The sequence below is a fragment of the Equus przewalskii genome, chromosome 27 (genome assembly GCF_037783145.1).
Source record: "Equus przewalskii isolate Varuska chromosome 27, EquPr2, whole genome shotgun sequence".
Classification (NCBI taxonomy): Eukaryota; Metazoa; Chordata; class Mammalia; order Perissodactyla; family Equidae; genus Equus; species Equus przewalskii.
In genome coordinates, this window is record NC_091857.1 from 8,740,055 (window position 1) to 8,753,357 (window position 13,303).

Below are 13,303 nucleotides of genomic sequence, written 5' to 3' on the forward strand. Positions count from 1 at the left end.
TACACCACAAATGTGTTGAGAGTGTATGTTCAAAAAATTTAGTTTTTTATTATTAGTTATGATTTTATATTCAAACTGTATTTTGTTTCCAACTCATTAACTATGCTGTATCCTAAACACTTAGTATAATGACTCATATACAGTAGAGATTCGATAATTCTTTTTTAAATGAAGGAAAAGATAAATGATCATAGTTGCATTGTTAATATGGTTTCAATAGCTGGATTAGTGGAAGCTCTAACTGCCCTGCGTTCTACTCACTTTTGATTAGATATCGTAAAAGCTGGATTGCTTCTCCTCAAGGGAACTGTTTCATCACGCCAGCTATATGGGGAAAACTATTCAAAAGAACCCAAAATGGATTGTTCCATTTAAACCTCTTCGATTAAAAGAGCTATGGCCAGAATCAAAAGTGAGGCTCAATCATAGAAACCAGTGGTAACTTCATTTTCTGGAGGATGGACCAAGTTGGAGGTAGACTTGAGTTCAACAAGAGATTAGAATGTGTTGCTACAACCGTGAGAACATTTTCATTGACCTCTCTAGGTCTCAGAAAATGATTTCCTCTTTCATTTACCCTTAGGGCCAAGCACAGTTCCAAGAATATATGGAACATAATAGAAACTCAATAAACGTTAAATGTTTTACAACAGTAATAATCCTATATGTCATCTATTCTAAGATGCAAATGATTCACATTTTATCATCTTCAAAACTTAATTGAAACTTACAATCAATGGCATTGTATATTTGCTATTGGCAGATGGCACTCATGACTTAGTTGTCATTGCCTATGTAGGCTTCAATTTGGTCATAACAGTTCATATTGTAACTGCTTCTATTGATTTATATGCATTGTTGATGTTTCAATTGTTCGGTGTAATTTCCATTTAAAGATTATTCAAAAACACTATTTAAAAAATGAAACAAAGACTATTCATTGATTTGACATTGAAACAAAATAAGTCATTGAGAATACAGTCAGGGAACAAAATAACAGGTAAACTCTGAGTGAAACAAGTCAACTGCAAAGTGTTTTATGAAACCTAAAACAGGAAGATACAAGTAAGTGAAACTATGTATATTTCATTGTTGAAATGAAATTGAAGTTATAAGAAATTTTAAATCTCTCAGAAGAGATAGAAGACATTTCAAAGCAGGTAGAAGCTAATGAGACCAAAACATATGCAGTATTGGATTATTTTTAAATCTTCGTCTCACTGTTTATTCACCCTTTTTTAATGGGGCATAATGTTGTACCTTACAAATTGACAGCCTAGATTCAGTGAAATCAAATTTGAAATTTAGTTAAAATTTATTGAGCATCTAGTCTATGTGAAACAACTTATGACATTATTTATTTGTTTCAAGAAAGATTTAAGGCAATCGTAAACATTATATTTAACCTTTCTACCATAACTTAAAATAGGTCTTATATTATCTATTTTATATTTACATAGAAAAGATTCCATGAACAAAGTTATGTAAAAAGTGTATACTAGAGACCTTTCAAATCTAGGCCTTTCTGCTCATAAGCTCAGGTTATTTCTACCATATTCCACAGCCTCCTTGAGAAAATCATACAGAGCATTTATTGCACCTTAACTCAATGCCAACATATTATATACTCTTCTAATGATTTAAATGTAATGTTAAATTTAACTGGAAGAAACTTTTTAAGATATGCAAATACACAAATACAGTCACACACACATATTCACACACTGCCATATACATGCAAGCATTCAACATTTTCCAAAATAAAACATAGTTTACTATTTGGCATATCATCTTTTGGATTTTTACACTTCTTCACTGATTTGGTTATGCAGGAACCAACTATTGTCAATTTCATTAATCAATTTAGTATATTTTAGTAATTTCAAAATTTCCACAAGATAGGTCCATGACTAAATGGTTGTTGAATATCTCCAAAATAATGATTTCCTTTAATTATGTCACTTGATTCTGGAAAAGTCAGAGTATCTTCTAAGGACACTAAAGTGGATCTGACTTAGGTTTAGAAATAAAGTATTCATGTTAGATTAAATAACAGTGCCAGTCAGATAACTAGCAGGTTTTGCAGATTCAGCCTTCCTATGAAAGAAAATTGATTTTCATACATTTTCGCTTCCAATTAGAGCCCGTTAGAAATCCCTGACGGCTTCCATCTGAAGTGTGCGCACAAATTCATGCAAGCCCCACACCTACAAATCTTTCAGTGCAATTATATTTCTTGTGTATGACCCATCCTCTTTTAATGAGGGTGAGGACATCATTTTGTCTGTGGCAGAAAAGCTCATTTTAAGCCAAGGAATATTTACGGGTCTATAGTTTAGTACTGGTCCCTCAATATGGAGTTTCTGGCATTAAAATTAACAGCATTCTTATCCTCAAATAAATGCATCAAATACATTTTGTTGCATTCTAATTTTATGATTCCACGGTTCCCACATATACACTTTTTATTTTGCATACTAGTTCAGGATTCCAGATTAATTAAACTTTGTGGAAGAAACAACTGATTTCTCAAGCCATAGACATGAAAGAACTGATTAGGTCTGTGCAGACTGCAATTTGTTCTAATGGTTTATCTTTGTTTCTAACAATTTTTGCTTGTGTATATTTCCACCTGTTAAATTACTCTATAATTTACTGTTTCCTGCTATTTGACAAGAAAACATTATAATCACAATAAAAAGTAATTTAAGGCTATTACCAATCAATGAAATATGTCCCAGTCTAAAATGAGATTGAAATAATTTATGGGAATTTTACAGTCAAATTAGAATAGAGATTATTCCGCAGGGGGGAATCAACTTCTGCAAAACTGCAAGCATCATATACTTCCTAATAAGTTCTCACAGCTGAAACAATGTCATTATTGGAAGGCAGCACAGGAAATTCAATGCAATCAGAAGAATCTTACAAATAAATGTTGGCCAAAGAAAGGGTATTTGTGGGCCCATAACTCAGTAATGGATTTGAAGTTAATGTAAAATGAAGTAACACTAAACCTAGGAGGCACATTGAGTTTAGCACTGGTGGATAACTCATCACAAATACTGTTTGCTGATGGACTTATTATAGCCTTAACACTAGGAAAACTTTTCTAATAGTAATTAGCAATTTAGCATTGGTGCCACCTCTTCCCACTGCCCACCAGCAAACAAAACTGAAATGTCCTAGAGAGGAAGCATTTTATCTCACTGTTGGAAAGCAATTACATTCAGTTCCTCTTTTCCTGGCAGATCAGACCTCTGCATTTGAAGGCACTGTGAGCAATGACAAGATTTGAAAGTATTTCCTCACTATTTTATGCTGAGTCCATGAATTGAATTTTACTTCTATATAAATCAACTCACATTCATCAAAAAAGGTGACAATATTTAGAAAAGACAAAAGTTTCAAGAAAATAAATACTTAGGAACTATTGAGTCCAAACACGATTGGCAAATGGACAAATCTATTATACCATACTTTTGTTGTCCTAATAAAAAAACATAAAATACTCATTTACTCTCTACTTTCCTTCTCCTTTCCCTCTCCCACTGCTCTCACCTCCCAACCCTTAAGTGCCTCATGTTTTGTCAATCACCCTATTGAGAATAAAGAGTTGAATTCTCCAGTGTAGACAAATGGCAACCAAACTGTTGTGACTGTGAGAACAAGCTTGTTAACTGACCTTTCCTTCAGCGTGGATTGATTAAATTCACTAAATTGTTTGACTGAAAGCCAGACGTTTCCTACTTTCTATGAGGTCTGTTAAAACTAAGAAATGAACCTGAGAGAAACAGAACAATAAGGTGGGGAGCAGTTACTCACTACTGACAGAAGGAGTCACAGAACTTCTCCTGAGAATAGACTTTGTATCAAGTGTGAAATTATGTTAAACAATTATTTTTAAAGTAATCTTAACTTCCTTGAGGAAATATTGTGACTTGATTATTTCTATTTAAGTTTTAAGGAAATTAAGTTATTCATTATCTGCCAAAAAATTAGAATTAGAATTAAATGCAAATGTATGAGGGATGTTGCTTTATATTCCTATAAGGTATCCAGGATGCTTATCTCATTTAAAATTTTATAAATTTCCAGTAACTCCCCAGGAAAAATGAACATTAATTTATTCATTCAAGTGAGAAGACATTTATTGTGCTGCTAAAGAGTAGAAGACACAAAGACAAAGTGTGGTCTCAGCCTTCAAGGAAATGACAAATGCTAAGAATACAATGATACAACAAGCAGAAGAATGTAAAGGATCTGTTATGTGTTTTCTCATGGAGCGATCTGGGCTCTCATTTGCTTGACTTTTGAACCAGTCTAAGAATGGCAGATTATACCTTTGTTTCTTCTAACTTGTATGTTAGCAGCTAAACTGTTGAGTAAAGCCTTTGAACATGAGCACCGATGTTAGAAAAGATTAGATTTGTCACCAGCTTTTCTTTTTTTAGCTCAGCAGAGTTATTTGCGCAATTATTAAAAGACGAGGATTGCCTGAGTGAATGTAGCTCGAAGCCACTTTCAATTTGCCACAGGATCGGCAAACAGGGCCCCACCTGAATGACTCCGAAGTGCTTCCTAACACGTTGATTGTGAAGAGAATTAATGAAGCTCACAGACACAGAACTGTGGAGGGAGACAGAATTTACTACAGACTCTGGGACCATAAATGAAGGCTGCCATCCTCCTTTCTCAGGATATAAATAGCAAGAAAGTTGCTTCCTTCTAAGTAAGCATTGCAGACTCACTAGTGGCAATTTTAATTATCTGTAAAGACTTTTAATGTCTATATTTGATTTGTGCCTGTAATATTTATAAGTAATAACAATAATAATATATCCTATTTATTGTTTATTATTTGCCAAAAACTTGCACCTATTTTTCCTTTAATTCTCACAAGAACACTATCAACCACATACCAGTGTTATTCCCAATTTACACATGTGAAAAATGAGATACCGAATTACAAAAATTGTCCACGCTCACATATTTAATGAATGGATGAATTAGGGCTTAGTTACAGGTCAGTTAAGGATGGAATGCCAGTGTCCCCCGTCCTCCCCAAATTCATATATTGAAATCCTAGTCCCCAGTGTGATGGTATTAGGAGTCAGGGCATTTAGGAGAGAATTAGATCATGACAGTGGGGCCCTAATGAATCGAATGAGTTTCCTTGAAGAAGAGACACGAGAGAGATGATTTCTCTCGGGCATATGAAGACACAGGTACAACTAGAGGACAGCCGACTGAAAACCAGCAAGAGTGTTCTCATCGGTTACTCTGTCTGTTGACGCCTTGATCTTTGACTTCCCAGTCTCCAGAACCATAAGAAAATAATGTTATTTAAGCCACCCAGCCTGTGATATTCTATTACAGCAGCCCAAGGTGACTAAGACAAGGTCTGAACTCTAAAAACAGTTTGTACGCTGCCTCATCTTAAGCTTTATTATCTCACGTGTATAGTAGATAACAAGTAGAATAAGATCCAAATTGTTTTACTTTAGGAGTGTTGTAATATTTTTCAATTCCTTGGAAGCTTGGTTTTTATATTATACTTTCAAATACTTTCTCAGGAATGCACTACTTACACAAGAAAGCAAGAATGATTCTATAAAGACCCTGTAGGCTGTACACAAAGGTTATCCTATTCAATACTTCCAACTGGGTTTTGTTTCCCTTCTGATATAGAAAATAGAAGAATAACACAAGATCAATCAAACACTTACTTGATCAAATTGCACATCTCCCTGGACAGAGAAAGCATTCAATAAATTCTAGACTGAATAATACTTTTTATACTTTTCAATGGAATCATAAATATCTAGGACACATAAGATAGAATGTAATTCGATTTCTTGTTTTAAAGAAGGTAAAAGTTTAATACACTTAAGTAAAAGTGTTGTTTGTTATTGGAGGAAAACCCAGATCCTCTCTTCCCAATCCACTAAGGTTCACAAATTGGGTCTGTAGATTCAGGCTGCCACTTACAGACAGAAAATCTTTTATCATATGACTTGAAATTTTGAACATATATAGCAGTAATATATGCATAGTAAGATAATTTAAAGTTCTAAAAATGTAATTTTTAAACACGATATTCCATTATAACTATATTAAAAGTTAAATTTAAAAACAAATTCCAGAATTAGGACTATAAATGATTACTGGTAGGATCTTACTGTAACAACTAATAGATTAAACAAATCTTCAGAATTTAAATCTTCCAACATAATCATATAATGAAAGGCTAATTCACATTACTTTATGTGTTTTATACCATACAATATTGTGAAATATATATATGAATGGAAAACTAACAATCTTTCTCTGCTTAAATTTTCTCACTTATTAAATGAGAAAAATAATATCATATATCACATAATGATATTCTAGTAATTTAAAAGTTAATATATTTAAATTATTTAGGACAAAGTAGCATAAAAAAGCCTCACTAAGTATTCATTGCAACAACTTGTGCATTTATTGCTGCTAGTAGTGCTACTTACTATTTGCAACACAACTTTTATTGATTAATTTTATTTTCTCTCTTTCACAAGAGCCATGCAAAGTTTAAAATGATTGTTGAGATATTTGAGGTATTTACACATTATTAGGTAAACCTAGTGCCATTATTTTTTCATTGAATGTATAATCACATGTTTTAACACCTTGCAATCTTTTTCTTCACGTATATATTATATATATATATATTCTGCTTTGACAAAACATGATTTTAAAAAAAAATATCAGTTTTTCCAGTTTCATTGAGAAATAATTGATATATATTACTATATAAGTTTAAAATATACAGCATGATGGTTTGATTTATATATCTTGTGGAATGGTTATTGTAATAGGTTCAGCAAACATCCATCATCTTGTATAGAAATGATGTAAAGAAATAAAGAAGAAAAGTAAAAAAAGAACTTTCTCCCTTTGATGAGAACTTTTAGAATTTACTCTCTTAGAAACTTTCCTATATATCATTCAACCATATTAATTATAGTCAGCATGTTGTAAATTACATCCCTAGTACTTATCACTGGAAACTTGTATCTTTCGACCGTTTTCCTCCAACTCTCCCTCCATCCGCCACCTGCCTCTGGTAACCACATATCTGATCTCTTTTTCTATAAGTTGGTTTTTTTGGTTTTAGATTCCACACATAAGTGAGGTCATACAGTATTTGTCTTTCTCTGTCTGACTTATTTCACTTAGTATAATGCCTTCAAGTTCCATCCATGTTGTTGAAAATGGTAGGATTTCTTCATTTTTTATGGCCAAATAATTTCCTATTGTATATGCATATACCACGTTCTTTATCTATTCATCTGCCAATGGACACAGGTTGTTCCCATTTCTTGGCTATAGTAAATAATGCTGCCATGAACACAGGGGTGCAGATACCTTTTTGCATTAGTGTTTTCATTTCCTTTGGATATATTCTCAGAAGTGGGATAGCTGGATCATATGGTAGTTCTATTTTTAATTTTTTGAGGATCCTCCATACCGTTTCCCATAGAGGCCGTACCAACAAAACATGTGTTTGAGTAGAGATTGGAATAAAAGGAATAGATTAGCATATATTGGTAATACTTTTATTTTTAATTTCTCTTTGTTGCTTACTATTCACCATTTTCAATTTATTTATATACATAGATGGCACTCCTGAATATGTTGAGGTATTTATGTCTCACCACACAAAATTCTTTCCTTGAGGTTAAGAGAAGGCCTATATACTCACTAATGCTTTTCTAAATTCCATAATTATTCTAAATTGTACTTTTCCACTCATTGATTTTTTAATAGCGTCATTTCCCGTTATAAAGTCTCAGCATTAGCAATTTTAAGTTTAGTATAATATAAAAACTTAATGAGCATATCATCATTTTTCTACCCAACTTAATGATAGAAATACTGAATAATCTTATTACATCTGAAATAGTTCCAACTACCTGCATCGTTTGTTCAATGATAACTACTTTGTAGATTAGATAATACTTAAATCCAAAAACACGTATTTCCAGTTTATTAAGGATGTTATATTTTAAAACAAAAATAGTCATATAACCAAAACCAATTGCATTTTTATATACATATGTATATTTCATAATATTTTATGTTATAAAACACATAAAGTAATGTGAACTAGCCTTTAATTATATGATTACGTTGGTAGATTTAAATTCTAAAGATGTGTTTAACCTACAATTGAAGTACAGATTGTTGCAGTAATATCCTAGTAGTAATCACTTATAGTCCCAATTCTGGGATTTGATTTTAAATTTAACTTTTAACATAGTTATAATGGAATGTCATGTTTAAAAATTATGTTTTTTATAACTTCAAATTATCTTACTACGCATGTATTGCTGTTATATATGATCAAAATTTCAAGTCATACGAGAATTTTTCAGTTTTTCTATTCATTTTATTGGTCTGCTTTAGTAGAACAATTTATAGTAGACTTTAAAGATATAACAAAAGAAGGAAAATAGTTTTATCTTTATGTATTTTTACATTTTTGGCACTCTCTAATCCTTTCTGTAAATATAGATTTCTATCCAAGATTACTTCATTCCAGCCTGAAAAATCTCAGGGTTTCTCAGTACATTCTTTTCCTCTGGCAAAATTTTCTCTCAGCTTTTGTTTAACTGAAATTTTTATAAATCATTTTGGAAAGATATTTTTGCTAGATATAGAATTGGAGGTTAACAATTTCATCTTCTTCTGGCCTCAGTGGGAAATTAACTGTCACTCTTATCATTATTTCCTGGTATGTAATGTGCCCCTTTATCTGGTATTTTAATATTTTCTCTTTATGATTGATTTTTAGTATATTGGACATTGTGGATGATATATGTGGAGAATCTGGCTTCTATTAACTTTCTCTGTAGAATGTTGAGTTGCATTAAGTTACTTGAAGCTATCCTTGACCTTGTGGAGCCTTGGTTTTAAGTTGTGTTAGGGAAGGTGGATTTCAATTTTGCCCATATTCTTAGGGCGAAAACCTTAGTCTTAGGATATGGTTCTTATTCCTAAGTTGTGGCCATATCCAGGGTTTCAATGGAATGATTAAGGCAAACACTTATTTCTAACTTCTCAAGAATTGAACTCTAAAATCTAGATTCCCAATGTCAAGTAGCTGCTTAATTTCTCAGCTATTAAAACTATCTATCTGGGGACCGGTCCCGTGGCCAAGTGGTTAAGTTTGCATGCTCCGCTTTGGCAGCCTAGGGTTTCATTGGTTCGAATCCTGGGCACGGACATGGCACAAGTCATCAAGCCATGCTGAGGCAGTGTCCCACATGCCACAACTAGAAGGACCCACAATTAAAAATATACAACCATGTACTGGGGGGCTTTGGGGAGAACAAGGAAAAATAAAATCTTTAAAAAAAAACAAACTATCTGTTCTTTTTTTGGGATGAAACTCTCTCCCTACTCTTAGGCCCTTCAAACTGAGGCGGGTGTGCACACAGATTTGGAAGGTCCCACTCTGACTAAATACCCACTTCTCTTTATTTTCAACTGTTCTGGCACCTGAAATTCTGACTTGTGATCCTCCAACTCAGTAAGACTGCTTCTTTCTTATTAAAGTCTATTTTCTATATACATCAGGCTAGGCAGTTCCCTTAAGATATAAACCGAATAAATGTATTAACATTATCCAATGTGGTTCCTTCCTTTTGTGGGTTGAAGTTTCCCAGTTTCTGACTACTTTTGGTTTCTCTCAAGCTCCTTCAATATTGACTCCTTCATATTCCTTTTTTTCCCTCTACTTCTGGAACTATACATTAACTGTTCTGCATTTCCTTTTTATTTACCTTTCAATATTAAATTCTGGATGACTTCCTCAGATACATCTTTCAGTTCAGTAAGTCTCACTTTCGTTTGTCTAAAACGCTGTTTTTAAAGTTTCTTGCTTTTTACTAATTGTTTTATCCTTATTTTATTTTTAACTCTTTTACACAGAATTATTACATATTCTGAGTCTAGTAATTCAGATATATAATAGGTTTACACATCTGATTCTGTTCTCATTTAATTTTTCTGGCTTTCACTTATGGTGCATTATATATGCTTTTTGATTTTCAATTATGAGTTCTTTATTCTTGAAATAATTTCTGTTGGAATATTCTAAGGCCATGGTTGAAGAAAGGTTTTACATTTTTTTGTAGCTTGGAGTTCTTAAGAACACACAGATAGTGTGAATTTATGTTTGTAAATTGCCAATGAAGTTTTTTTTCTTCTTAATCTAATGCAAGTTTCAAGGAAAATACTTTGGAATGTCTGTTACATGTGTTTGGCTTCCAAATATTCCTAACTTTTTACTGGATTATAGATACATTTATTTTCTTTTTATGTAGGCTATTTAGTTGTTTTTATCTGTAGGGTCTGATAGAATATATAGTCAGTAATTGCTATTGCAAAGAAAAGTTTTCCATAATTTGTTATTAATTCTGTAACTCAAAAGTCTTCCTTTTATGTTCCATGTAAGTCAGTCAACAAAGAAACGAAGGAGAAAAGTTTCAAAATACTAGAGTCTCTAGGTTCCAATATTAATATCATTCTACAAAGCTCCAAGCAGATTTTATTCTAAAAGTTTCTGAAACATCTTCAAACTCAAGGAGGGGAAGAATGAGTGAACACAGGTAAAGTGATCTCCTTTCATAAATAAAATATGTGCTGTGTATGAGTTGATTAGGATCAATGCTTATAGAGTAATATGGAGTAGGATTATTAAGTGTGGGATTAAATATCTAAGATAATGCTTATGAATGGTCAAATCTCTAACACTCAAAAATTAAGAAAATTCAAATCTTAGAAGACAGTTACATTATAAATAGGTGCATTAACAGAGACAGATAAGAACTATACTTAGAAGCATTCTTTCTTGCCTTTTGAAACACAGTTGATGGGTGTCTGACAGACAACAGAAGAACCTAAAGACAAAAACCAGATTTAAGTGATGTATGAGAACAGAGGAGGAAGGTGGTTCTAGACATCCACAATCCATGCCGCTCCACCCCCACCCCATTAATAGTGAATCAAGGCTGCATGAATCCAGAAAACAGACATAGAAACCATGGTGGGGCTGTCTCCTGTAGTCACTTTGAAAGAGAGCCTGACTAAAAGGGTCTCTGTCAGAGAAAAACAAGGCCAGTTGTAAATAATAGCTCAAAAGATGTGGTGTGGTTAGATGTTTAAGAAACATTAACCACTACATGGGAGTTGCAGTGTGAATGTTTGATTGGCCTAAAAGAGAAAATTGCAAATAAAAAAGAAGCTTTATATGTCTGTGAGACCAAAGTGCATAAAGTCATTTTGTAACATTATCAGTCTTGTAGGAATTCCTGTGCTTTATATCCCCTGTCCTCTTCTCTTCACTGCAGTGTGAGAAGAACCAGGAACCGGTAGCAAGACAAGAGAAAGAAGAGAGATGCCAAAGAAGGACTTATATTTCTAGATAGGATGGAGGAGGTCATGAAAGATCATTGCTACCATGGTAACAGTAAGATAAACATGGAACATTTTTTAAAAATTGTATTTTTCTATAAAGCTAAGAATAAGTGGTGGATACCAGGAAACTTCGATAACCTGAATTACAGACAGAAAGGAGACCTTATAAGTGAGCAGAGAGCTGTGGCAGCTTCTACACTGTATGTGGGTTCTTAGCCTGGACAAAGTTAAACAGAGAAGCAGATTTGTCATAGATGGAGAAACTTCACAGGGATGAGGAGAAATCAGCGAGGTCATAGATGGAACTCCAGCACCCTTCTCTAACTCAAATATAGACATTATAAAAATGATGATGGCATAGACAATTGGATGTTGATCACAGATAAATTCAACGTAATTATAGCTGAGGCCCAGAATCAATTCAATTTTATTCTTGTGGGAATCTGAGTGGCCATTCTTATGATCAATAGATCGAAAAAATAACTTTTACTCTCTGGGAAATAACCAACAGAACAAAAAGACCGTGAATTATTCACTACTGTGATTAATTCCTTTTACACAGTGTATGGGACATAATGAAAAAAAATATATATATAAGAGATTCAAGGAAGCAGGGAAATTGGAACCATAATCGAGAGAAAATATAATCAACAGAAGCAAATGCTCATATCGTTAAATAACAGAATTAACAGACAAGGAGGACATTAGATAAAAGAAGCAAATGAAATTTACAACAGCAAAAATATACTATTCATTGTATCAAAAATTAACATAGTGGGTACTATAGAAGAACACACTTGCTGAATCAAGAGAAAAGAAAGATTAAAAAAAACCCACCTTAACAAAACATCGGTGACCTGTGGGATAAGGTCAGTAAATATCAAGTGTTCATTATTGTGCAATTAGGATTCCAGAAGAAAGAGTCAGAATGTATGTCTGTATAGGTATGTGTTGAAATAGCAAAAATTTTTTCAAATTTGAGATCAAATAAACTCACAGATATCCAGAAAGCTCAGTAAACCCCAAGCATGAGAAATGTCTAGAAAACCATACAGAAGTTCATCATAGTGATAATGCTGAAAAAAAATGAAGCACAGATCTTAAAAGAATGAAGAATAAGAATACATATAATATATAGCGTAAATGGAAGAATCAGAGGCTGATATCTCCTAAGAAAACTTGCACTCAAAAAATAATGGAATAACATCTTTAAAGAGCCAGTGGAAAAAATGGCCAATATAGAATTTTTGTTTACTTCAAATAATTTTTTTATAAATACAGGTAAAATTAAGACAGTTTTATGTGAAACAGAACTGAGAAAATTTGCTACCAGTACACTCACATTGCAAGAAATGTAAAAGAAAGTTACACTGAAGGGAATGGTAGGAGTTTGGAAGTCATGTCTACAGCAAAAAAATTAAAAGTTTCAGAAAGGATAAAAATGTGCAAAAATATGAATTTTTCTCTATTTTTAAAAAACAATTGACTACTTAATGCTTAAATAATAACATGTATTCTGTTGTTTGTAATATATGTAAAAGTAAAATATATGGTAACAATAAGTTAAAGGAGTAGACGATGCTAAGTAAACGTATATGGTTATAGAGTTCTTCAAACATGAAGCTGTATAATGTTACTTAAAGGTACATTGAAAAAGTTAAAAATGTACACTATAATCCATCGAGCAAGCGGTAAATAAGTAAAACAATGAGTCATAGCAAAAAATATGATAGACAAAATAAAATGAAATACTAAAAAATGCTTAATTAATCCAAAATAGTGCAGGAAAGATGGAAGAAGAGAACAAAAAATAGATGGAACAAATAATAACAAGTAG